At 45.1% G+C, this 27,100-nt stretch overlaps 1 protein-coding gene across 1 annotated transcript in view; it reads left to right on the forward strand.

The window, feature by feature from the left end:
• The window catches only part of LOC135211388 (zinc finger protein ZFP2-like), a 53,828-nt gene that overhangs the window by 13,130 nt on the left and 13,598 nt on the right, over positions 1 to 27,100 (forward strand). Inside the window, exon 2 of the mRNA XM_064244700.1 lies at positions 18,728 to 18,913. The gene's annotated coding sequence lies outside the window, so the exon portion shown is untranslated. The remainder of the gene's footprint in view (positions 1 to 18,727; positions 18,914 to 27,100) is intronic.

Genomic DNA, 27,100 nt, shown 5'->3' on the forward strand with positions numbered 1-27,100 from the left:
AGCACACCAAGACCTCTACATTCTTCTCGAAGTACCTAGGCTAAGTGTTTTCTCCTAAATTATGAAATAATGGCATAATTCAAGGGCTTTTTCGGGAAGTGGCTGCGTTCTGAGAGAGGTGGCCGCTATGTTGCCGTTCGGTCATTTATCCTATAGTAATGAAACAGCCTAGCCTAATTAGCATACCTTGTCTATTTTAGTAAAATATTAGGCTCATAGTAAAGAAAATTTGGTTGCACACTCCAAACAAGAGATGAGTTGCTCTTCTATGGAGAAGTAAAGTGGATGCAGTACTACTAGTATAGATTATTGAACAATTACATTGGCCTTGGCTTGCTGCTTGGTCAGTTTGAAAGTATCTCTTAAGTCAGATATTGTAAGGGATACATTTGGCTTATCTAGGCTGACTGGTATTTTTATCTTACTCTGATGCCAGTTCCCTATATAGGTGTTTTCTTTGCTTTGTTGTTTATTTATTGTATTTAATTTTACTGTTACTGAGATATTTATTGCCTTTTTTAAAAGCCTGTTTTATTCTCCATAAGGTTGGAACTAAGCATGGGTTTTTGTGGGCAGGTCTAGGATTAAAGTAAAAAATTTACTGTCTAACCCAACTTTGACTTAGGGGGCTGTTCCTTAAGGGACATAATTCTAAAACATACTAGTATTATGGGAAACAATAATTGGAAACTGTAAATCTTGAATGTTTGACCAGTTGATGTATATTTGGAGCCTTTAAGACTTGCTGAACAACTTTTATTCTACACTATTTGTCAATTAGATGATTGAAACATTAGGTATAGCTGGTGCTGATCATTCTAATTACTACCTGAAAATGATACTAGGCTAGCCTGCGGGAGTGCTCAATCTGTTGAAATATAGGTTATTTACACAATTCAAATCTTTGTGATATATATGTTACTTTTGGGAAAAAATGATCTATTTGTTGAAGCCTAAGAACTAGGTAGTTAACTAGCAGCTAGGACTCATTTTTTCACTTGATTAATGGTGCCATGTATTTTCCAACCACTTGTCTTACATCCATCTTTGCCATTTCTGCAAAATTTTATTGAAGTATTTTTGTATTTGAGTGGTTGATGGCTTTCACCATCTTTGTCCTTGATTAAGGTTATGACTTGTAAGATTGATGTTAGATGATCCTCAAGCTAATAAGAATGATCATAAATATCTAGGTTGTGGAAATGTGTTGTGATGCAAAGTTTGTCTCCTCCTTTGGCATTGACCCTCAGCCTAAACTCTTCTCTCTGAGAGGTTGAGAGTTTGTGTAATCCTCTAGATTATGTTGGAGTGTTCCATGGTTAGTCGTCATTTCTTATAGTTTAAAGGTGGCTCTATGCCAGCACATGTCTTGCTCTTGGGTATCCTCTAAATCTCATGGTCATTTGACCAGTAAAAGAAGTGTGAGTTGAAGCCGAGGAAATTGAGGTAGGTGTTGTCACTGTCTTCAGAAGGCAATGTACCTCAGTTCTCCTCTGCTCTCTCCCAGTCTTCTCTGGCTTTGCCTCTGCTCCTTTTGTGGGGAATGTGTCCACTCATTCTCCCTTTGCTCAGTCCAAGGAAGGCATACATGGAACAGATGGTGACTGACATTGTATGGTCTTTTCAGTTTGAACTTTGGTGTGTGCACTTCTGCTTCAGTTCCTGCCTCTCCTGCTTCCATGATGACACCTCCAAGGAATCTCTAGATGAGGTAATGCTCAAACCCAGGATACCCTTCCCCATATACATTTTTTGGGACACTTGGCTTTGACCAAAAATTATTTGCCACTTCTGCATTAATGATGACTTCTGATCCTGATCATTCTTGACCTGCTGTGTTATCCTGAGTCTCATTGAGTTTGCTCTTTTTTAAAATTAAAATATAGTCCGAAAGGAGAGAGAATGCTACTTGATAATACAGGCATAGAAACAGATAGAACGAATTACCGAAAACATCATGGAGCTAAAAATATCAGAAAGAGCAAGCAGAGGTAGATCAATATTGCCCAAAACTATACCAGGAAAACTAAGGAGAGCACACAGGACATTAATCCACTATGCACCAGCATTGATAATGTAGCGTCTATTCAATGTGTTGCCAGCTCATCTGAGGAACATATCAGGAGTGAGTGTAGTGTGTTTAGGAATGAGCTCAACAAATATCTAAGCTGCATTCCAGACCAGCCAAGATTGGAAGATGCAAAATGTACTGGAAGATGCATTAGCAATTCTCTGGTAGACATTAAAGGTGCCTCACACTGAGGGACTTGGGGAAACCCGAACGAGCTGTAATGTCTGTAAGGTAAGGTAAGGTAAGGTATGGATGGTGATGGGTCAGATGCTTTGCTAGCAAGTGTTTCCCATACACTTAACAACAAGCTTCCTGGTCAGTCACACCTGCCCTGGTAACTCAGGTTTGTCTTAAAGGTTATTTTGCTCATCACTTGGTTGCTTGAAGGTTCTAAGTGTACTGTAATACCTTCCAGGAACACCTGGATGTGGCTGATGTGCATGTTGCTGCTGATCATCGTGCAAACAGGGTTCTTATTGTAGTATGGACCTAATGGTTGGCACTGTCAACAGATTGTTCAGACCACCCAGTGGCCAGCTTTACTTGTGTTGCCTGCTAACAATGCCATTCATGGTCTTCTGCGATAAACTATTGGTTAGCATGTTCATGGTGGTGCAGATGCTTGCTCACCTGGACCCAGGAACAGTCCTAGCAAGGGTACTTAGTTGCTGAGCTTATGGGAGGATGGTGGAGTTGATCATATCACTGAAATGAAAAGGGGGTTGAGGAGTTAGAGACAGACAACTTGGGAAGCTATGTTCTGGTTTATAAAATGTGGGTTAAGGGTTGTTCTATTGGGGTGACTTCTAAGCATTGAGAGAGAAAATATTTCTTTAATTACTTCAAAAGCAGTCACTCAGTGGTATGACTGCTGCTGGATGATGGTGCAACCACTTTTTGTGCTTTCAACATTCTTTTCTTGATGATGATATTGCACCTGTGATATACATGAAGAAAATCAACAATGGCTTTGATGAGTTGAATTTGGTCATTCCGTGTTTCATCTTATTGAAGGATTGAGGTCATTGGGGACAGATTTTGTGATGCTGTTAGCCTTGGCAGTGCCCAGATTGGTAAGGTTGACTCTCTATGCTTCCCCATGGCTTAGCTTTTCTTTGCATTTTTTGTGTATCTGTTGGATACAGCATTGGAGGTGACAGCCTCTCTTCAAGAATTAATGATAATCTTCATCAAGATAAGCTGCTTATAATCTCTGCAGTAAAGAGCCATTACTCAGCCCCTAGGCGGTGTCATAATGACCTTTGAATTATCTTGCCCACCCAAAAAAGTTGTGCATCAGAAATGGGATGTCTTTTGTACTTCAGAGTTTTTCAGTGGACATATTTGACCCTCACAGTTAGGCTTTGGATAGAGAAGAGGTCTTACCTTCAAGACTGTTTTTATTTTTTTTTGCTAACTTAGCAACCCATCAGTTTCTTACCCAAGATTCAGGAATTTATCCCACCACTCTGAGACTTGGTGACAATTGAGATATGGCTTTTGCACTTGGTGTCTGAGCAGAACCTGCATCAAAGGCACAAGTGCTGGTGTCTGTTTATTAGCACTGGCAGTCACAGCAAGGTGATGTCCAAGAACACCCAATTCCTTCTGGCTTTGGGAGGTGATGAAAAGGACAATTTTCTACTGTTTGAGAGCCCATGAAAACCATCTTGTTCAGGAGAAATTTTTTGGTGCAGTTATTCAGGGAAGGGGCCTGGAGATGCCAGACCATTACCTTTCACTTCTTAAGGAAATCTTCTGCTAGCTCTTCCTCTTGAATGCAGGCAGTGTTTGAGCTTAACTGACTAAAAGCAGACAACTCACACAGTAAAGCATCAGGTATGAAAGCTTTAGGCTGAGAATGTAGTGCTTTTGTTTCTTTTCATAACAAGGATGGTTATAGCATTGTCATCTTTTTGGGTGTAATTCCTGGAATATCTTGGAGTGAGGATCCTGACTTAGTACCAGACTCATAGGGTCTTATCAACTTTTTGCATCAGTATATGCCAGGCTCTACAGGAGGTTAGAGGAGTTATCCTTCCTTTACTTGCGTTGATGGTGGTGATAATGGACTGGCTTGCATCTGACCTCCACAAATGTTGGGAGATAGCAAAGATTACACCTTCTAGGTCAGTGAGAGAATGTAAGATTTATGGAGTGAGTCATATTTAAAATACCATAAAGTTTTTTTCTCGGGGAAAACATATTGCAATTTTTAAAAGTAAATTGCATTTTTTCATAGGTGCTAACCTGAGTCCTTTATCAAAATCCCACATTTCACCATCTCCAGAATCATCCTAGAGGCATAAAAAAAGTGAGGTACATCCATGTTAATGAATGGGGCTTCACCCTCACTCACCCACACACAACTGTAAGTACTGTACTTTGTTAACAGCTTCAACAACTGAACTGGCTTTCTTCAAAGGTACTCATAAATGAATAAATAAAAAGAAAAAATTTTTTTTTTGTAGGAGGAAAAGTGCAATTCAATTAAAGACTTGTTATTTTTTTTTGCAGACAAATGTTCAGTAACTTTTTTGAAAACAAATTTGACGGGTTCTTAAAGATATTTGTTCATACGCGAACAAACCTTCGGTCTTAATAATAGGATAATTTCTAGCGCCTAGCTGGATCTGGTTAAAAAGCAGATGAAAGCAAGGAATCTTGTGATATCTGGCAACGCATGCGTAGCTCAGGTGAGGAGTGGTCAAGGACCACGCTGCTATGCCAGTCTTTCTTTGACCGCCTGGGTGAGAGTCGTGTTAACCTCTCTTGGCCTTTTCCTGGTTCATTGCCCATTTCGCTTGTGTTTAGTGTGTGTGTGTGTTTGGCTGATATTATGGCTTCTGCTCCTTGGCCTCGTCAACGTATGTGCCCCGGAGTTCCAGGTTTTCCGTTTTCTTGTTTGTTTGCTTCGGCAGCGATTGACCCTCACATCACGTGCAGTAGGTGTCGTTCTAATTTTTTTACTATAACGAATCCTTGTACGGAATGCCGGGCATGGCCTAAAGAGCAGTGGAAGTTTTTTGTATGGCAAGAGAGAACATCGGAGGGTTTCGACTCTTCCCACTTAAGAGGGTTTTTCACCTCTTCCCAGTGCTTTGTCTCCTGCAGTAGTCAACCCCCATAGTAGCGTTGTTCCTGTGTCTCCTTCCTTTTCCTCCACTGATTCGTCGCTGGAAGTATCGGGAGGCCACCAGGCTGATGTTTGTAATGTAGCCCCTTCTTCCTTGGGAGTTAATTTGATTCCAGAGAAGGGGGAAGCTTTTTCATCAATCTTTTCTTCCAGAGTCGGAGGCATCCAAAATGGCAGCAATTTGGAAGACGCTCGGGCTAGGGGGGTCCCCCGTCCTTGGAGGGGTTGCTAGCACATTTTGTGGAAGCTGGCACCCCCCCTCCCCCCCCACCCCCCCCCGGACTGGCCAGGCCGTCCCTCCTCCTCCCAGCCTCGTCTTCGTGGGTAGCCGAGGTCGGCCATCTTGTATTGCTCCGCCAGTGGCTGCTGCCGCTTCTTCGAGTCGGAGAGACGCCGTGGCGTCAGTCCTGTTGATGACGTCACAGGATCTGTCTTTGTGTATTCCTTCCCCAGTGGCGTCTGATTACGTCACTCCCATTAATGACGTCTCTCCCAGTCGTTTCCTCTGATCTGCCTCGCTTGGCCGTGACGTCATCCCTGCCGCCCAGTTTGCTACATCTCCCTCCCTTGTTATCGGAGCCTTCTCTGGCACATCAGTCTAAGGTTATATGCCAGGCAGTGCTTCAGAGGTTAGACTGTTTTGGATGTCAAGTTGGCTGCCTTATTGGTTGGGAGGACTGGTAGGAAACGTGTTGCTTCGTCCCCGCCTCCTGAGAAGAGTTTGCATAAGAAACCAGTGCTGTCTTCCTCTCCCTCTTCCCCCTCTACGGCCCGTCGACGTATCAAGCGTTGGAAGGCTAAGGACTTTGCCCTTTCTTCACCTACGAGGGAGGAACGATGCGGACGTGTTCCCGAGAGTGTTGGTGTTTCGGGCAGTGTTAGTGTTCCTTCCCTTGTGCAATCTGCAGGGGATGCTTCGTCCCCTGATTCTAATCATGGGCGTGTTACCACTCCCCCCCCCCGTCCGTTTGCATTGCCAGCGTGTTGCAACCTCCCACTTCCATGCACATAGTGAGTATGTTGCAACCTCCCATGCCCGTGCACATGATGTAAGTGCTCCTTCTTCTCCAAGGCCTATTCGTCGCCATAAGGATCTCAAGGCGCCTGTCAAGAGGTCAAAGGTAGTGAGGGCAGAGTTGGTGCAGCAGGAGTGTTTGCTTGCCTCTCTCACTGGTGCTTCCAAGAGTTCGACTCTGGGGGATTCTCCTTCGATTTCGAGTGTTCGGGATTCCCCCCATCTCGCGTTTGTACGTCTGCCACGCCCGTGACCATTCACGGACATGTTAATGAGTCATCTGTTGGGGTAAGTGATGTGCCTAGTGTTATAGTGGGTTCGTCTCGGAAGACGACGCATGAACCCAGCCCAGACAGGTTAGTTGGGGTTTCGGGCTGTTTGGCTGCTAACCCTTCCATTAATTTTAGTGGGGAAGGTGCCTTAGAGGAGCCTGCACATCCTTCTCATCATCAGTCTCCGTTGCCAGAGCAGGAGGAGGGAGACGCAAGAGTTTTTGTCTTCCTTTTCGGAAGTTGTTGATCTCATTCGTGGGTTTAACAACTTGGAAAGTAGGACTCAGGCTCGGCTTTCTTACACTCCTTGATTGGAAACCTTTGTGGGAGCTACTCAGGACCCCAAATCATCTCTTCAGCTTCTTTTGCGGGGCACGTTCAGTCGTTCTTGCAGAAGGTTAGCGCCTCTGTTTCAGACCGGAACAGTTCACTTTGCTCTAGGGGCTCTACCAAGCTACTACCCGAGCCTCTCACGAGACATAGGAAGTACTATGCCACGAGCTCTGATTTTTTGTTGTCGCGCCATCTTAACCCAGACGTCATTCGCCTGAAGCCGGGATTGACTTTGGAGCAGGTGAGGTCGGTGGCTCTGTCCTTATCTCCGCAAGGTCTCCGCAAGAGGCCTCAGCATTGGAATCTATGGCGGCCTCCATGTTGCAGACGGTTTCTTGGCTGGACTTCTGGCTGTGATTATTGCCAAGATAGCTTCCGACAGGTGCCCGGAAGGGTTGGTGAGTGCATCCTCGCATGCCAGTCTGTTGCAGTCCGGGGGCAAGGCTTTTTTGTATTTGGCTCACCTCAGTGCTAATTTATGGGCTAACCTTCTTCTGATTAGAAGAGACACAGCTTTGTCTAGGATGGAGAGATCGCTCGACACGGAGTCCTTGCTGGCATTGAGGAACAGAGATCTGTTGGAGTCCCAATACAGTGGTCCCCCCGTATTCGCGGGGGATGCGTACCAGACCCCCCCCCGTGAATAGTTAGAACCCGCGTATGTTTGGAACCCCTATAAAAATGCTAAAAACAGCCTATTTTGTTAGTTAAAACTCAAGAAAACCCACTAAAAAGTTTCATACATGGTTTTTTTAATAGTTTTATCACAAAAAGTGCATTTTATGATGAAATTCATCAAAAAAACCGGGAATTTGTGGGATATTTATCATAGAAAATACCGCGAATGCGCGAATTTTCCGCCAATAATGCAGGGAAACGTTCCCTAGAGAAATCCGCGAATGTGTGAGTCCGCGAATCTGGAGAACGCGAATACGGGGGGTCCACTGTATTTGTTTCCTCGGACAGAGCTTGAGAATGCGATAGACCGGCGCCGGGCTGACACCAAAGACAGATTGGTGCACTAGGCCGTGTCTCGTCCTCGGAGATGTCCGGCTCCTCCTCCTCCCCCTGTCCAGCAGCAGTCAAGGAGATTGTTGCCTGGTAGGCCATTGAGGACTTCGAGTTCGGCAAGGCCTTCCCGTTCGACTCAGCCTAAGTCAGAAGATCAATGCCCCTTTCGCTTTTGTTCCTTTAAGCCAAGAAAGGGCCCAAGGTGCCAGAGGTAAACGGTGGGGGTCCGTTGGTAGGTTAAGGCGCCTCTCCCTCTCCTGCGTCATGGGTGGGGGGTTGACTGGTGGGGGCCCATTGGGTCCCACCAACGTTGGCAGAGTTGTGGGGCGGAGAAGTGGGTGGTAAATGCCCTTCGGGTGGGATACCTACTGCCATTCGACTTCTCTCCTCCTCTGTTGGACAAGCCGCAGCTCAGGAAGGCATATCCTCCAGATTCTCTGAAGTTCTTGGCTCTTTGGGAGGAAGTGCAGAAAATGCTGGACAAGGATGCGATAGAGGAAGTGGTGCGTCCGTCCCCGGGGTTTTACAGTCACATCTTCTTGGTGCCCAAGGCGTTGGGAGGATGGAGGCCTGTGATCGACTTATCCACCTTGAATCACTTCATCAGGAAGACACGGTTCAAGATGGAGACCCCGTGCTCGGTGTTGGCAGCCATGAGGGAAGGCGACTTCATGCTGTCGATAGACTTAAGGGACGCATACTTCCAAATCCCTGTTCATCCAACATCCAAGAGGTTCCTTCGCTTCTCTCTTGGGGACAAGGTCTTCGAGTTCAAAGTCTTGTGCTTCGGGCTGATGACAGCCCCTCAAGTGTTCACAAGGGTCTTCTCTCTCGTGTCAAGTTGGGCCCATGCTCAGGGGATCCATTTGCTGAAGTACCTCGATGATTGGTTAGTCTTGGCAGTTTCCAGGGAAAAGCTGCTGCAGGACAGGGATCGTCTACTTCAATTCTGTCTGGAACTGGGCATATTAGTCAACCAAGAAAAGTCGAACCTCGTACCCAGTCAAAGAATTCTCTACCTGGGCATGGTCATCAATACGACAGTGGCAAAAGTTTTCCTGTCTGATCAGAGATTGGAGAAGTTGCGGGTGGTGGCGCGCAACTTACTGTCAGAATCATATCAGTCAGCTCATCAGTGGCAGGTTCTTCTGGGAGTGTTGTCATCCCTGGAGAAGCTGGTCCCTCATGGGTGTCTTCATCTTCAGTCTCTGCAATGGAGACTGGGAGAATTCTGGTCTCTGGCAGGGGACTCTACTGTTGATGGTTCCTCTGTCTCTGGAAGTGAGAGAAGACCTTCGTTGGTGGTTGGACGACCAGAATCTGTTGAAGGGTGTCCCTCTGCGTTCTCTTCCACCGGACTTCCTTCTGTTCTCGGACGCCTCCCTTGCAGGTTAGGGGGCTCATTTAGGCAGCCTCATCGCTTCAGGCGTTTGGAGTTTGGAGGACAAGCAGCAACATATCAACATCTTGGAGTTGAAGGCAGCCTTCCTGGGTCTGAAGGAGTTTTGGGGGAAGGTAGAAGGTCATTCTGTAGTTCTCATGTGGGACAACACCACGGTGGTAGCCTACGTGAACAAATGTGGCCTGGTTTCGCGTCAACTTCACGCCTTGACTGTCGAGCTTCACTAGTGGGCAGTCAGCAATTTGGTAGAGCTCTCAGCCAGGTATATCCCAGGCAAACGGAATGTGGTCGCAGACAAACTCAGTTGCCAGGATCAGGTCCTAGGCAAAGAGTGGTCCCTTCATCAAGTGGTGGCAAACACGCTTTTCCAGATTTGGGGGAGACCCATGCTGGACCTTTTTGTGACTTGCTTCAACAGGAAGGTGGAGATATTCTGTTCAGTGGTTCCAGATCCTTTAGCATTGGCAGAGGAGGCATTCCAACATCCCTGGGACAACCTGGGTGTATGCCTTCCCTCAGTTTTGTTTGATCTGTCAGGTTCTGAACAGGCTAATGAATTCACAGGGTCTCAGGATGAACTTGGTAGCCCCTCTGTGGCCTCAGGCGGAATGGTTCCCAGATCTGCTGTCGTTGTTGTCAGAGGTTCCGAGGAAGATTCCTCCTTGGCGACATCTCCTGTGTCAGCCCCATGCGGAAAGGTTCCACCAGTCAGTAGAATCCCTGTCTCTTCACGGTTGGAGGCTATCAAGTATCTCCTCTGAGCGAGAGGCTTTTCTCAGAGAACAGTAGGGCATATGTCCAGCAGTGTTAGAAAGTCAACCTCCACGGTTTACTAAGGCAAAGGGGCAATTTACTGTGATTGGTGTCGTAAACGGGGTTTTGTTCATGAATCTTACCTGGCAGATATATATATAGCTGTATTCTCCGAAGTCCGACAGAATTTCAAAACTCCCGCACACGCAGTGGTCGGTCCAGGTGGTAGTACCCATTTTCCCGCCGCTGGGAGGCGGGCGTAAGGAACCATTCCCATTTTTCTGTCAGATATTTTCTGTCGCCGGTGCAGACAACAAGTGTTTCTGCACCTCCATCATTGGATTTTGGAACTCTTTTGGTCACTTGAGTATCCCGATTGATTTTTGGTTATTTGATTAGGATCGGTGGTTAGGCATACGCTAATTGTGGATTGTTTTTATTTTGGCTTGATTTTTCCTTAAACTTACGATGTCTGGATCTAGTTCGACTAGGCCAGAGTATGTTGTGTGGAAGAATGCAAGGTTAGGCTACCGAAAACTTCGGTAGACCCTCATACAGTGTGCGCGAATTGTAGGAAACATGTTTGTATGTTTGATGAGCGCTGCAACGCGTGTGAAAATATGTCTGATTCTTCGTGGAAAGGCTTATGATCATAGTACGGTAACTAGAACGTGATAGTGTAAAGGAGGTCTTCCTCCAGGCGTGTAACACAAGTTACCCGTCCAGTAGAATTTATCCCTCCAAAGACCTGTGATGCCTTCGGGCCCTACAATAGTGTCTTTTGGAGGGTAATACCCTATCGTGATTCTTAAATCTTTGCGTAGCCTGGAATCATGTTTGCATTGGAAAAGTTATAGTAGTGTAGTGAAGTATAGTGATAATGCCATGAGTGTTCATTCTATCGCGTAAGCGTATAATTTCTCATTGACAAAACACTACCGCGTGATGGCTCTCCCTACCTCGGTGAGGCAGAATGTAGTAGGAGGTAGCTGTCCCAGTGTCTAAAATACTCTACGTTTTTGTTTCATAAAACTTACCAGTTCAGATATATGTATATATATATCTGCCGGGTAAAGGTGAACAAGCGATGTTGTATCATAGTAATATTATTTTTGCCCTTACGTCATATTACTATCAAACGGTTGTATGGTTCAAGTTATATACTCATACCATAGTTACTCCTACGGAGTACAACCGAGAGTACGATTATTCTTATTACATTTAATCGGTTCTCCCTGCAACTATTCAGGGGTTGCCGGTTTCCCTATTTTTAAACATTTAAGGTATTGTTAGGACAATACCAAGTTAGCCTTTTATATTTATCAAATTCAGTTTCGCTTAAATATTATCAGTTTGATGGATTTTGGTTTCTGCTCTATAATGGTAGTAAACCTATTCATTCGTTAGAATGGTGTAGGTGGCAACTCAGGCAGAGCAGTGGCGAGAACGACGAACGTTCTCTGAGTTTGCTGTCACTAATGAGTAATGCCAGTGCTCAGTTCCATCTGATTGTCTGCCATGCGCAGTAGGTACGTCTCTCTCTCTCCTGCGGGATTGACGGACTAACCGTATTTCTACCCTACAATCACGGCCTTAGCCTCGGGTTGAGGGTAATTCTAGCATACATGGCTGAACATCTTCACTTTGCGAGAATTTTTTCATATAAAAAAAAAAAAAAAAAAAATAATAATAAATAAATATATATATATGTGTGTATGTAGAATGTATATATATATATGAAGTGTAGGTGTACATAGTATATATATATATATATATATATATATATATATAATATATATATATATATATATATATATATATATATATTATATATATATATATATATATATATATATATATATATATATATATATATATGTATATATATATATGTATATAGATATATGTGTAAATGTATATGTGTGTATGTATATATATATATATGTATTAGACCTTTTTCGGTTCTGTTTACCGCATGGTAACAGAATTCTGTCCGAGTCTACAGTGGCATAGAACACATGATTTCCCTCGCAAACAAGAATGATCTGCAAGAGATGCAGTCAATTAGCTCGCCGAGACGTCCCTTGCTCGATTATGAAGGGACTCCTTCCGCTGCCAAATACGACAGCGCCGAGCGCGACGCTCGGCAGGACGCTTGATGGACGCACAACGTAATGCTTCTTCAGACATTCGCGAGAATCAGAGAATAGTAATGGATCTCAGGAAGGAGACTTTTAGGAAGAAACAAATGAACAATCTTCTTTACAGTGTCTTCAAATTACTCCTGTTTTAAGTGAAACGTAGCCTTATTAGGGAAGGAAACATGCTCGGTACGGGAATGAATGAATTGCAGGGACCATTTCTCGCTGGAGAAGTTTGTTTTTCCCTGAATAGACTGAAATTCACACCTCTCCAGTTTTTCCTGCAGAAAAACTGGAATAGCATAGATGATCTAGAAATGATCTTGAACATCTCTCATAGTCAAGATTCGTCTATAGGTGATGTCATGGCTCATAATCTCATAGAATTTGAATCTTGAAAGATTACTTTAGTCTTCAGAGACGTCCTCCCCGCGCAGGAGTTGGAACTCTCGGAGGGTCTCGCTCCCTCTGAGGAGAACGAAGACGCTATCGGTCGCACAGGCGGCCGTCGTCTTTGGTTCCTCGGAGGGGGACGCTTCTCGTCCGTTAGCTCCTTCTGCTTTGCAGTCGTCTCCTGGGCAATTGGAAGCTTTCCGCAGTAAAAAGAGAGATAAGATGTATGATGTATGTTCTCAGGGAGGGGACGCTTCACGTCCTCTCTCTTTTCTACTGTGTTGCGATCTTCACCGGAGAGGACGTCTTCCGATGAGTATGCTTTTGAGCGCTTCGGTCGCTCCTAAGATATTATCCTTGGCGGTCCATGTGAGAAGGATGAGGGCTTCCCCTCGCCCATCGTCTTCTCAAAGGATCAGCCTTTTGCCTGAGAAGGAATGTTCTCCATCGAAAAGGATGATTGTGTCTTTGCAACAACAATTGTTTTGTTGATGCAGCGAGAAAGGCAAAGCCACATTGCGAGAGGAAGGATGATAGGCTGCCAATCAAGAGTCCAGGCAGTCCCTTATCCTTCTCCTCGTTCCGCTCTTTCGCCAGTTGCCTTGCTCTCTAGATTTCATGCAGCTCGCCAGAGGTTGTCTAGAGAGCACGGTTACCATCTTCCCGAACGTGTGTCAGTTGAGAAGAAGAAGAGGTCTTGGTTCGATGGCTTCGAGCCTCTTTTGAAGAATAGTTTCAGCCTGCGGCCCCTCAGTCTTCTCCTTCGCAATTGTTATCTTCGAAGGACGACAGGCTCGTTCATGCCTCCACTCAAACGCGGTGTCTGAAGGATTTTCAAACAACTTAATCGTTGGTGAGTCCCTGGAACTACTGGTGAATTTCGAAAAGTCACATCTGATCCCAACCCAATCCATCGTGTATCTGGGGATTCAGATGGATTCAGTGGCTTTTCGAGCTTTTCGTCCCAGTGGGACGTCAGCAGCAAGGCTTAGACAAAGTGTTAGCCTTCCTAAGGAAAGATTCGTGCTCGGTGAGGGAATGGATGAGTCTAACTGGGGACCATTTCCTCGCTGGAGAAGTTTTGTTTCCTTGGGGAGACTGCACCTCAGACCGTTACAATTTTTTTCTCAAGTACAATTGGAAAGAAAACAAGAATCTACACATGATCTTGGAAATTTCAGGAGAGGTAAAACATCACTTGAAATGTTGCTAGATCCAGTGTAGCTGTCGGAGGGCGTCTCTCAAGCTTCAGAGCCCCGACCTAGTGTTGTCTCCGACGCGTCCACCACGGGATGGGGAGCATCATTAGGGGAAAGAAGTGGCAGGCACCTGGAGAGGGGAACAGGTGTCCTGGCACATAAACCTAAAGGAAATGGCAGCCATCTTTTTAGCTCTCCAGTTTTTCCAAGAAAAAAGTCTCTCGTCGAATAGTCCAAGTCAACTCAGACAACACACAGCTCTGGCGTACTTGAAGAAGTAGGGAGGAACACAGTCTCAGTCCCTTTTTTGCTCTGGCAAAGGAGATCTTGCTGTGGGGCAAGGGCACTGGACGTCATGATCCTTACGAAGTTTGTAGCATGAGTAAGTAGAGATTGTCTGGGCAGATCTCTTCAGCAGACGAGGTCAACTTCTGCCAACCGAGTAGACTCTGCATCAAGGAGGTTAGCCCAAAGCTTAGGGGTGGGGGTTATTGGGGACGTTCGCCCTCGTGGTATATCTTTTTGCGACTTTTATGTCCAGAACGAAGAGGCTTCCACTGTACTGCTCCCCAGTACTCGACCCAGCTGCAGTGACGATAGACACACTTCTCTGGGACTGGACGGGGATGGACCTGTACGCCTTTCCCCGTTCAAGATCTTAGGGGAAGTCATGAGAAAGTTTGCGGTGTCGGAAGGGACGAGAATGACTTTGTTCGCCCGTTCTGGCCTGCGAGAGAGTGGTTCACAGAGGTCATGGCCTTTGCAGTAGACTTCCCGAGGACGCTTCAGTAAGGACAGATCTACTCAGACAGCCCCACTTCGAGAGGTACCTCAGAAGCCTCTTCGCTCTGAGTCTGACTGCATTCAGACTATCCAAAAGTTGGCCAGAGCGAGAGGCTTTTTATACGTCAATGGCGAAAGCTATCGCCAGTGCAAGAAGAGCGTTTTCCAACGCAGTGTACAATCAAAGTGGATAGTCTTCAGGAGTTGGTGCAAGAAGAACGGCATTTTCCTCCACCACGACCTGTGAGCCAGATTGCCGACTTCTTCCTTTTCTGAGAAGGGATCTAAAAACTTGCAGTCTCTACAATCAAGGGTTATAAGAGTGTGCTTTTAGTTGTCTTTAGGCACAGAGGCCTGGACTTGGTGGACAACAGAGACCTTCACGATCTCTTGAGATCTTTCGAAACGATGAAGGTTCAACAACCCAAGTTGCCGTCTTGGAACTTGGATGTAGTTCTTGAAGTTCCTCATGTCCAGTCCATTCGAACCTATGCATGAAGTGCGAAGCTTTTATGAATTCTTCTTGGTTCCATAACAATATGTCATAAAGGACATATGAGCTGTCACTTACGGGAGATGCAATTCTGTGTTGACCTCCCGTTACACGAAGGATGTCAATTCAACCTACAAGAGATCCTTTTCTCTTGTTGTTCGTGTCCTGCGGATACGTTGCTGGGATAGGGAGCCGACACTGATCCTTAACTAGTGAGTTAATTTTTAGTTTAACGCTTTTTAAAATTAAGCGCTAACCCTCGTGTTAGGATCAGGTGATCGGGATCGGTGTTGTGTCTCCTTAATTATGCTAATAGGCATAGGTATATGGTCATATGAGTGGATTAGCACCCACTGACAAATGCCAGTTAGGCTTGCCGAGTAAGTGGATAAGACCCCATCGGCAACCCACAGAACTCTTCACCCATAGGTCACATCCTCGCTGAGGCTCTTGAGACGAAGCAGACTCCTAAGCAATAGCTAGGAAGTCAACCTCTGTCTGAAAAGATAGGAACCAAGGTTTATAAGAGGTCCTTCTTATAACTTGTGGTGTTTGGTCAGGAAGCCCAAGGTTTACCAGTGTCAAAGAATGCTTTGGGCTTTTTTCTTGAGGGGCACCATCAAGGAAGTGCATTCATCCTGTCAAGACAGTGATATGAAAGTGTTGAAGGTGAATGCGCATGGGACTGAGGGCTATTTCTACGTCGGTAGACCTTCCAAAGAACATGGCACTCAATGACATCTTGAATGCCACATTTTTGGTGTAGTAATTCAGTGTTTGCCTCTCACTACCTTTGGGAGGTGAGGATTACATACGAGAAACTGCTACTCTTTGGGCCCATATGTCGCAGCAGACAATATATTGGGGACAGAGAGTAGCACTCTTCCTATCTTTTAGAAAATAATATGTTAGTTTGGACTTTTTTAATTTTATTTCTTTTTATTTTTTATTTTTATTATGTTTATGTAGGTGTTTTAGTTTTTTGTGGTCTTGGGTAGGCCGCTTAGGCGGACTTCCCTCCATTAGCCTTGGTTTTACGAAGTTTAACCAGATAGGCTAGGTCAGGTTGGTAATGTTTTTGCTTCGCCACCCCTCATAGTAGGGTAAAATGTTTTTGTCACCAGTGTGGTCACGCCCCCATTGACAAAATCATCTGGAGCGCACCAGCTACATAGGTCACGTCCTTGCTGGCACCTCCAGTGAAGCATTAACAGCATTCGGTGTCTAAACAACACCTATATGATCTGTCACATTGTGGTCACGCTCCCCGTGACAGTTCATTAGAGCGCACCAGCTACACAGGTCACGTCCTTGCTGGCACCTCTAGGAATGCAGTACCGAAATTGGAGGTCTATAATATAGGATCTAGTTGCATTGTGGTCACGTCCCCGTTGACAGATCCTCTAGAACTCAACAGCTTCACAGGTCCTACTTAGCTGGAGTCTCTAGTAAAGCAGAAGCAGACTTGGGTGACGGTACTCACGAAGTCAGCTATGCTAACAGTTAAGGAACCAAAATATCAATCATATATATGCAATTGTTTCCCAAAATCAAATCTGTCTCCCCCTTCCTCCAAAGGTGGGATTCAGCTATATATATATCTGGCAGGTAAGATTCATGAACAAAATGATATTGTTATGATACAATAAAGTTTGTTCATACTTACCTGGCAGATATATATAATCAAAGTGCCCACCCACCTCCCCTCAGGAGACAGTGGCACTAGAAAAATCTGACAGAAAATGGGAATGGTTCCTTACGCCCGCCTCCCCAGCGGCGGGAATGGGTACTACCACCTGCCACCACTGCGTGTGCCGGGAGTTTTTGAAATTCTGTCGGACTTCGGAGAATACAGCTATATATATATCTGCCAGGTAAGTATGAACAAACTTTATTGTATCATAACAATATCATTTTTCTCCACTCGCAACCTCTATTCAGTGAATAGCAGACTTTTTAATCTTCCTCAGAGACGAGAAACGTTTGTCCGTTTCTGCCATTAGAGGCTACAGGGCGGCCCTGAGTTTGGTGTTACACCTTAAAGGTATCGACATCTCTTCCTGGAAACTTTCCCTGCTAGTTAAGGGGTTTGAGCAGTCGAGTTCTCCTAGAGAGCTCAAGCCTCCGACATGGGATGTTTCCTTGGTTCTTAAGAGCTTCACTAAGACTCCATATAAGCCCTTGTGTCGCTCATCTGACAGGAACCTGACGCTCAAGACAGTTTTCCTTCTGGCCTTAGTATCTTCCAAGAGGGTAGAAGAGCTCCACAGTCTGAGCACACCAGGGGTTGGGGTCGATGTCCTTTGAATTTGTCCTGGAATTTGTGGCCAAGACCCAAAATCCCTCTGTGCATGATGACAGGTTCACTTCGTTTTCCATTCCATCACTGAATGACTTTGTGGGTGGTGATGCTCAAGAGCTTTTGTTGTGCCCTGTCCGGGCCCTGCATTGCTATCTTAAAAGGACTTGGTACCTTAGACCAGGCTGCCACAGACTTTTTGTTAGCACAGGCTGTAACAAAGAAAGAGGTGTCTAAAAATACTATCTTTTTTGGATACGGGAAGCCATCAGACAGGCATACTTGACTCTTGATGATTCCACCACCACATCTGTGCAGGCTAGAGCGCATGACGTTAAGGGTATTATTCCCTCTCTGGCTTTCAAAAAGAACTTGGCTGTACATAGAGTGCTGAGTGCTGGTACTTGGTTACGCCAGTCCACGTTCACCTCCTTCTATCTTAAGGATGTTGCCCACAGATCTGTGGACACATTTTCCCTGGGTCCTCTGGTGGCTGCCCAACAGGTTGTGTAACTCATAGTTGCCCTTAACAGGGCACATTTGTATCTTAACCAAGATGATTGTGTGGCTGAGAGAATGAGTGAGTTAGCTGGTCTCCTTTCTCTTGCTCCTTTCCTTCTTCCTTTGGGCAGTTTAAGGAATAGACAAGTCATTTGCTGGACTAGTCTGATACAGGTGAGTAAGGTAGTCATACTGATAGTGTGGTCGTGTAATTTGGTAGCATATGCTCCACTCCTTGGCAAGGAGGGGTTTGGGAGTAACACAAACCCTGGTGTCTTGGTTTGTTATTGGACAGTCAAAGTTTCTCTTTGGTACCCTATACAATGGTTCTCCCATATATCATTGTATGTCACTCAGGTTCTGAGTGGTTAGATATTAATTTATGTAGCTTCTCAACAGGCTTCAGTCCCTCTCCAGAAATCATTTCTTTTGGGAGCTGGACTGGTAGGTAGGCATCCAGCCGGTCTAGGATGTCTTGTAACTCCCTCCAAGTATGAGTCTATCCTATCGTTAAGACCGAAGGTTTGTTCGCGTATGAACAAATGACAAATTTTCTAAGACAATTTGTATTTTTCATAGCTGTTTGTTAAACCATCCTGAGTTGGGAAAGACTGGCGTAATGGCGTGGTCCTTGACCACTCCTCACCCGAGCTATGCGTGCGTTGCCAGATATCACAAGATTCCTTGCTTTCATCTGCTTTTTAACCGGATCCAGCTAGGCACTAGAAATGATCCTATTGTTAAGACCTCAGGTTTGTAGCTATGAAAAATACAAATTGTCTTAGAAATTTTGTCATTTTTTGTAAAAAAAATTCCAGTTGACCTTGAAAAGATTTAAGATAAATTTAATTGGATAAATAGTTACAATATAATCAGTTTACAAACCTTGGTTCTTTGATTTATCAGTCCTGTTTCTTTCTTTCAGGTCTCGTGGCGTTGAGTTTGTGATTTTTTAAATGCAAACCATGGTGAGTGGTAAACAGACATGACCTTATAGAAATGATGGCAACGAGGTAATTTAACGTGTGCCTCTTGTCAAGATGTTAGGTCTTTTGAGATGCACATTGAAAACCATTTACAAGCAACATCTACATTCTCATATTTATTGAAGGTAAGGACAATAATGTAGCATGCCTTAAGGTGCCATTGTATGCCATAGGGATTGCATTTTTTAATTTATCCCAGCACACAGAATATGTATTTTATATTAAGGTGCTGTACTTTTGTGTGTAATACTCATGTTTCAGTTGTAATTTTATTGTTCAGATATATTTTTATGAATTGCAGTATTTTATCTTTACCATTCTATTTTTGGACTGTATCAACTTTTTTAAATTCCAGGAACAATCCTGCTGCTTGATATTCATTTGCTGGATCTACCTTTGTTGCAAATGCTTAACTAAATTTAAAAAATTAACTGGTTAATATAAACTGCAAGAAAGCGCTTATTAATGCCTTAACCACCTTTATTTTTATGTAAAAGTCTGTGTGGTATTATGTTGGGATATTATTATTGCAGTATCATTACTGGTTGCATGTAAGCACTTTTAGGTGAGCATTATAGTGATAATATCATTTCTGGGTTCGACCTGTGTTCGCCTGTGAAAAGTCCCTGTAGCTCACTTTTCTAAGTATAAATAGATTCTAAATATACCAGAGAAAAAAGCTAGCATGGTATGCTGAGGTTACTACCCCTAGCGTGAGCACCCCAATGAGCGTCGATATAAAGTATAAGGGCGAGTGGAAGCCACTATTCACAGGTCTTCTGCCAATTAGAGGATTCCTTTCCAGAATCCCTCTCTTGGAGAGAGCCGTTGCAACGGCCACTCCTCCCTCCTCGCTCCCACTACTACTACTACTACCCGACTCGCACGCCATCTAACATTCCTGTATTAGACATTGCTCTGAGTGCAAGCGTTCTTTTCGTTGTCCCAGCAATTCTCTAATTTTGCGATAGCATCTACAGAACTTCTTCCTCCTTCGAAGTTTGAGTATTCCAATTTATGTTTTCATAACTTAGATGGTTGCGGGACTTCCCAATTGGCCTTCGGCCCCTTAGAAATGTATTGAGGGGTTGTCGGTTTGTCCGCCATTTCGAGAGCATCATCAGAACGCATGGAGCTCTAGCGCAATTTCTTTAAAAATTTAATAGATCAAAAATTATTCATACAATCATCAAACGTATCTTATATTAAATGTTTAATTATTATTCAACCAGATTTGGTTCATAGAGAGGCCTAACACACTCTTGTCGTACTCTGGAGTCAAGGTCTGAGGGGTTAAAGAAAGGTTGATTAGTTCATAATTAGATCCCCCCCCTCCCAGCTTCTCAAGAGCGTGTTCTTGCTTATCTCGGGGTAAAATTAATATATTATGCATGTTGATCGGTAGGCTACTAGTAGTCTATCACATAATTATGGGACAGGAGAGAGAAAGCTTCTTTCTCCCTCCCTGATGTGACTTTCCATGATTACTGTTAATACGAACCGAATAGATATATAAATATACAAGTAGATTTAATATCACTGAAGAGGTAGGAAGAGGTGTTTCCCCCACCCCAGCTTAATCAAACAAGCCCAGGTCAGACTTGGAAGGTAGGCTAGGTGTCCCAAACCCTGTACCCTTTATGCCTCTCCCCCTGCTGGCGCTACGGTGCTAGAGGGGAGGATATCATGGATAGTAAACCTTTCTATCATTTCACATTGTTGGACCTATCCTCCCTGCCGGTCTGAATCGAAAAGATTTGAATTTAGTAGGTTTGGTCGAGGGCTAATGTTCACATTATAATGTCTTAGAGGAGCTTTGGCCTAACTGTCCGGTTCCATAGTGATCTCGGAGGGTTAGGCTAGATCCATACTGGGTAGTTTCCTTAACCTTAGTTACAACTCTTCCTTGATACCTCATTATTAGATTATTATTGAATTGTATATTATATTGTTTATGCACATTTATGATTTTCATATCACTTGAGGTTGGAAGAGTTGCTTCCTACCCTAGCTTAACCGACCAGGCTTAGATTAGATTAGGCTTGGAAAGTAGGCTAAGTGCCCCAACCCCTATACCCTTACCTCTCCCCCCGTCTGCGCTACGGTGCTAATGGGGAGGATATCAAGGATAGAGAGTACCTCTCTTGTCACATCGTTGGACCTATCCTCCCTACCTAACCAGATCGAAAATTTAGAGTATGGAAGGTTTGGTTGAGTGCCCACCGTCCATGCCAGGATGTCCTTGGAGGTTTATCTGGCCTACCTGACCGGATCCATAGTGATCTCGGAGAGTTAGGCTAGACCTATGCTGGGTAATTTTCTTACACCTTATGTTCCTCTTGCAACTCTTCCATGATACCTCATTATGGTATTGCATATTATATTGTTTATTGTATATTATATTGTTTATGCACATTTATGATTTTTTGAGTGCTCCATACAATTATCAGTGATGTATTTCATATTACGTGCTTAATTTTAACCGACCAAGTTAGGATTGGTTCGGAGGAAAGCCTAACGTGCTCATGATGTCCTCGGGGGTTTTAAAGAAAGATTGATTAGTTTATAGTTTATATTCTGGCCTCTGCCCCCGCCCCCAGCTTCTCAAGAGCGTGTTCGTGCTTATCTGCGTAATTTTAGCATAGTGTACATGTAAAATGGTTAGGCTACTAGTAGCCTATCGCATTTATCCCGGGAGAGGAGAGAGTCCCCTCTCTCTCTATCCTGGTGTGAGATATGAATGAGTTATTGTTTAATGCGAACCAAATAAAGGTTAAATTATGCACGTTGATTTCATATCACTGAGAGGTTGGTAGAGTTGCTTCCTTCCCTGGCTTAACTGACCAAGCCTAGGTTTGGCTTGGAAGGTAGGATAAGTGTCCCTACCCGTGTACCCTTTATGCCTCTCCCCCTGTCGGCGCTACGGTGCTAGAGGGGAGGATGTCAAGGATAGAGAGCCTCTCTCTTATCACATTGTTGGACCTATCCTCCCTGCCAATCTAGATTGAAAAATTCGAATGTAGTAGGTTTGGTCGAGGGCCACTGTCCACATCATGATGTCTTGGAGGAGATTTAGCGTACCTTTCCGGTTCTGTAATGATCTCTGAAGGTTAAGCTAGATCCATACTGGGTATTATCCTTTTGCCTTATATTCCTTTGCAACTCTTCCATGATGCCTCATTATTAATTGTATATATTATTCTTATATGTATTGTCTATTGTACTGCAGTACATTAAGTGATCTGGTATGTGTATCGTCTTGGCCTAGCCTCCTTTAGTACAACCTTTAGTAGTAGGCCACGTCCTCCCAGTTCAGAGTGATCACCGATCGATCGCTGTACCAATCACGACGGGCCATAGGCCCAGTCGGCCTACTACCCCTGCAGTAGTAGGCCTTACAGCTTTCAATTGGTGACCATCTCTGATCGGGTTGGTGGCCAGACGATCACGACCGACCACCCCACATCCCCCCCCCCCCCCCCCACCACTTCCTAGCTCGCTTTGCCGTACGCTATAACTCGCGGTGCTAGTAGTCTTATTGATGAACGACCGGTTGAGTTTTCACTTAAAGGGGGAAGAGAGTAGTGGGAGTGGTGGGTTTACTGGTATTATACGTAATCCCTTATGTCTCCGAGTGGGATAGCTCCGCCGGCCTTATAGCGGTCTGGTACCATACCAGCCGGTGGACATCGCTCCGGATGGTGCATTTACACAGCTCCGCTGCTCGGTGGTCTCTCTCCCCAGTTGTCTCCCCCGGCTACGGGTTCGGGCTAGGAGCTACGCTCCCCCCAATAGAGGCGGGCAGGTTCAAATAGAGGAATTATCTTCCCCTGATCCGCCGTTTCAGCCCGTTCGGCCGGCATTACTTATAACAATGAGATATGAGACTTTGAGTAGGCTAAGCTTTGGGGAAATTCCCTTCCGAAGCGATCCCAACCAGCTCCGTCAGCGGCGACTGAGTCATCTCCGGCCCTTTGGCCGTCGACTTAGTTTGCTAAGTCGCCTGCTGCCAAGGATTCTCTCCCCCCCCCCAAGGGGTCGAGAGCCAAGTCCGCCAGATCCAAGGCGACAGAGTTTGGATTCGACCATGAGACCCTCGCTAACCTTCTAATGTTGAAGGTTAGGGAAGTGGTTGATGAGAGGTTTGAGTCGTTACGACTCGCCTCGGGCTCTGACAGCTTAGGCCAGGCAATAACATCTCTGGCCAAGAGGATCAGGCCCCTGGACGATATGCTGACTGGATTTCTCCACTCTGGATCCCCGGTGCCGGATGCGTACAAACTACCGCCATTTGACAAGAACAACCCGTGGCGGTTAGCTTTACATGCCCCATTCTCGGATGGGAAGTTATCAATTGAAGGGTGTGGAACCCGTCTGTTGGAGGACTTTGAGCTCTTCCCGGAGGGTCTCCAAATTTCTTTTCCTGGATTTGTCAGACTAGCGGAACACGCGTTAGTCAGAACAGACAAAGTCCTGAAGGAGACATATTTGGGTTCGCACCCTCTCTGGCTGGGATCGCGTCAACACTGAGTTGACGCCACACAAGGGTAACTACACCATGTTTGTGACCCCAGCCAACGTTCCATCACCCTGTACAGACAAGGTAGCGGAACTAACCCTACAAGCAGCAGCAGAGGACAAACCCCTACCAGTACTAAAGGAGACAGAGGCTACCTCTCTTCTCTTCCCTGCAGGTAGGGAGTTTTGGAACAACACTCCGGCCACGTTTACAGCAGATAAACTTGACCCGGATTGCACCTCCACTCTATTTTCCGAGAAGCTGCCTAAAAATTCTGGGCCATTTAATCAAGGCGGAATTTGAAGCAAGATCAAGTCTAGGAAGATTTATCAGCTCCGTCACTACGGCAGAGTTGGTAGCCTCCACTTACCTTGACGAACAGGTGTTCCGGGTCCTGACGAAAGGTCTACTACAGACTTTCCAGTCGGACCTCTACGACTTTGCGATGGCAAGACGAGCTTGTAAGTAATACGTCCTGGCGGGTGCCTTGATAAGGCACGAACCTAATAGGCTGATAAAATCCTCAATATGGGGAGAAAACCTCTTCATGGAAGACAAGGTTAACAACGTCTCTCGAGAAGGAGCCAGAGCCAACCAGAGCCTCCGGGTCCATTGGGGACTCCCTTCAAATGGAAATTTGAGACCCCCGGACAACAAACCAGACCCAAGAAAAGGCCAAGCAGATTCAATCCTTACCAGGCCTCCCGTCCTCTAACGGTCGTATAAGCGGTCTCGGTTATACAAGTCGGTAAGCCTTCGACATCTAAGGCTCATCCGCAGCAACAGTTTGTTTACGACAAACTCCGCCAGCCCACAGCCTTCAACCTCCACAGCTATAATGACCTCCCCACCCTTTAACCCCGCCTATTAAGCAATGGATCTATTTCGCAGCCACAACAGGCATGCGAGAAGTAGCAGGGCCAGAGGTGGCTCCCGGCTACGAGGCGGACCAAGGGGTAGAGGCTTCCAAGGAGGTAGAGGTAACAGACCTGCAACCAGTCAGTGAGAGCCCGCAGGTAGGAGGGAGATTTTCTCTTCTGGGACCATTGGACTTTCAGTCCCTGGGCCCACAGTATAGTCTCAAAAGGTCTGAGGTGGAAATGGGAGAAAGGGCCCATCCACCAATCAAATTTTATCAGATACCAACGGCGGACCTTATAGACTATACCAAAGATCTCCTGCAGAAGAAGGCCATAAAAAGAGTGAAACGACTAAAGTTTCAAGGACGTCTGCTCATTGTCCCAAAGAAGGACTCTGACAAAGAAGAGTGATTCTGGACTTGTCCCGTCTCAACTCATACATTCATTGCAACAAGTTCCACATGTTGACAGTCTTGCAGATACGGACCTTACTACCCCGTGGGGCCATCACCACCTCTATAGATCTTACAGACACTTATTATCACGTTCCAATAGCAAGGAACTTCTCTCCGTACCTAGGCTTCAGACTAGGAAACAAGGCTTACTCATTCAGAGTCATGCCTTTCGGGCTCAACATCACACCCAGGATATTCACAAAACTAGGAGAGACGATAGTTCAAGAACTAAGAACTCAAGAGGTTATGTTAGTAGCCTACCTAGACGACTGGCTCATTTTGGCAGCCAGTGTTGAAGAGTGCCGCAAATCAACAGCCAGTGATAAAATTCTTGAAATTTCTGGGCTTCCAGATAAATAGGGAAAAATCTCTGCTTGTTCCGGCTTCCCGCTTCCAAAGGCTGGGGATCCAATGGGACCTAATGAGACACAAGCTATCTCTTCCACCCAAGAAGGCCAAGGAGATAGCAGCGGCTACAAAACAGTTCCTCAAGAACAAGAAGGAGTCTCGGCGTACCCAAGAGAGAATCCTAGGTTCGCTGCAGTTCGCGTCAGTAACAGACGTCGTATTAAAAGCCAGATTGAAGGACATCAATCGAGTCTGGAGAGAGAGAGCCAGTATCAATCTCAGGGACAAGATCTCAATAATTCCACCTATTCTAACAAGCGGCTTCGTCCATGGACGAAATGTCGGAACCTGGAAAACGACTGGCTCCGGCCAGGAACAATCAGGTGAGAGTAGTCTCGGCCAGCCTAGTGGTGGTACACTGCATAAACAGAGGAGGCTCCAGGTCAAGCAAACTAAATCATGTATTGATTGCGATATTCTCATTGGCGATGAAAAATCATTGGCACCTGTCAGCAACTCACCTGGCAGGAGTAAAGAATGTTATCGCAGACGCACTTTCCAGGACAACTCTGCAGGGATCGGAGTGGTCCCTGGACAGGAAGTCATTCCGGTGGATTTGCAATCAAAGCCCGGACCTTCAAGTAGATCTATTCGCCATAGAATCCGACCACAAACTACTATGTTACGTGGCAACCAACCTGGAGCCTCTAACTTACGCCACAGATGCAATGTCCATAAATTGCAACAATTGGCAGAAGATTTACCTATTTCCACCGGTGAATCTTCTGATGAAGGTCCTGCACAAGCTAAGATCTTCCACAGGACAAGTAGCACTAGTGGCACCCAACTGGCCAAAGAGCAACTGGTTTCCGCTTCTTCTAGAATTGAAGCTCTGGTCCAGACGGATCCCTCGTCTGGAGCTGACACAGACAATACAAACTCAGACTGTGTCAGCTTCCTCGAGAATTCTGAATGCCCTAACTTTATGGACTTCATGAAGTTTGCAGCTTAAAAGGACGCTAGTATTAATCCACTAAGTATCTTATTCATAGAATCAAATAAAAGAGAGTCAATGCTCAGACAGTATGATTCAGCAGTAAAGAAATTGGCCAAATTTCTAAAAGACACAGCTGCTCATGAAATGACTACGAATCTGGCAATCTCATTCTTTAGAACTCTATTTGAGAAAGGCCTGGCTGCTAGTACCATTACAACAATCAAGTCAGCCTTAAGGAAGATTTTCCAGATTGCCTTTAATATTAACTTGTCAGATTCATACTTCACCTCAATTCCACGAGCATGTGCCCTCCTGAGACCAATAGACCGCCCTCATACGGTCTCTTGGTTTTTGAATGACGTACTTAAGTTAGCCTCAGACACTAATACAGGCAGTCCCTGGGTTACGACGGTCTTGGCTTACGACGTTCCGAGGTTATGACGCTTTTCAATTATATTCATCAGAAATTATTTCCAGGGTTACGACGCATGTTCCAGGGTTACGACACATGTTCCAGAGTTACGAAGCCTACAAATGCTGATCTGGCAGATGAAATATGACACCAAAAATGCAAAATAATCAATATTTAAAGTTTTTTTTTATGAAAAATGCAATACGAATGCAGTTTACATAGTTTTGAATGCGCCTAAAGCATTAGAAGTAAGGTTTTCTTTGGATTTTTGACAATGTTCCGGCTTACGACGATTTTCGGCTTATGACGCGTCTCAAGAACGGAACCCCCGTCGTAACCTGGGGACTGCCTGTAATGAGTCATGCTCTTATATAACCCTGCTTAGGAAAACTTTATTCCTGATGGCCATGGCCTCGGGTGCCAGAATATCTGAGCTTTCGGCTCTCTCTAGGAATCCAGACCATATAGAATTCATCCCGTCGGGGGAAGTATATTACTATCCCCAGACCGGAGGTTCTTAGCTAAGAATGAGGACCCACAAAACAGGTGGACTCCATTGAAAATCATACCCTTAGCACAGGACACATCATTGTGCCCTGTCGCTACCCTTAAATCCTTCTTAGCCAGAACTTCCGGAAAATCTTCAGGCCCCCTTTGCATTAGAGAGAAAGGTGGTACGATTTCTCTTAGAGGTATTAGACAACAAATACTCTACTTTATT

This window comes from Macrobrachium nipponense, chromosome 4 (assembly GCF_015104395.2).
Source record: "Macrobrachium nipponense isolate FS-2020 chromosome 4, ASM1510439v2, whole genome shotgun sequence".
Classification (NCBI taxonomy): Eukaryota; Metazoa; Arthropoda; class Malacostraca; order Decapoda; family Palaemonidae; genus Macrobrachium; species Macrobrachium nipponense.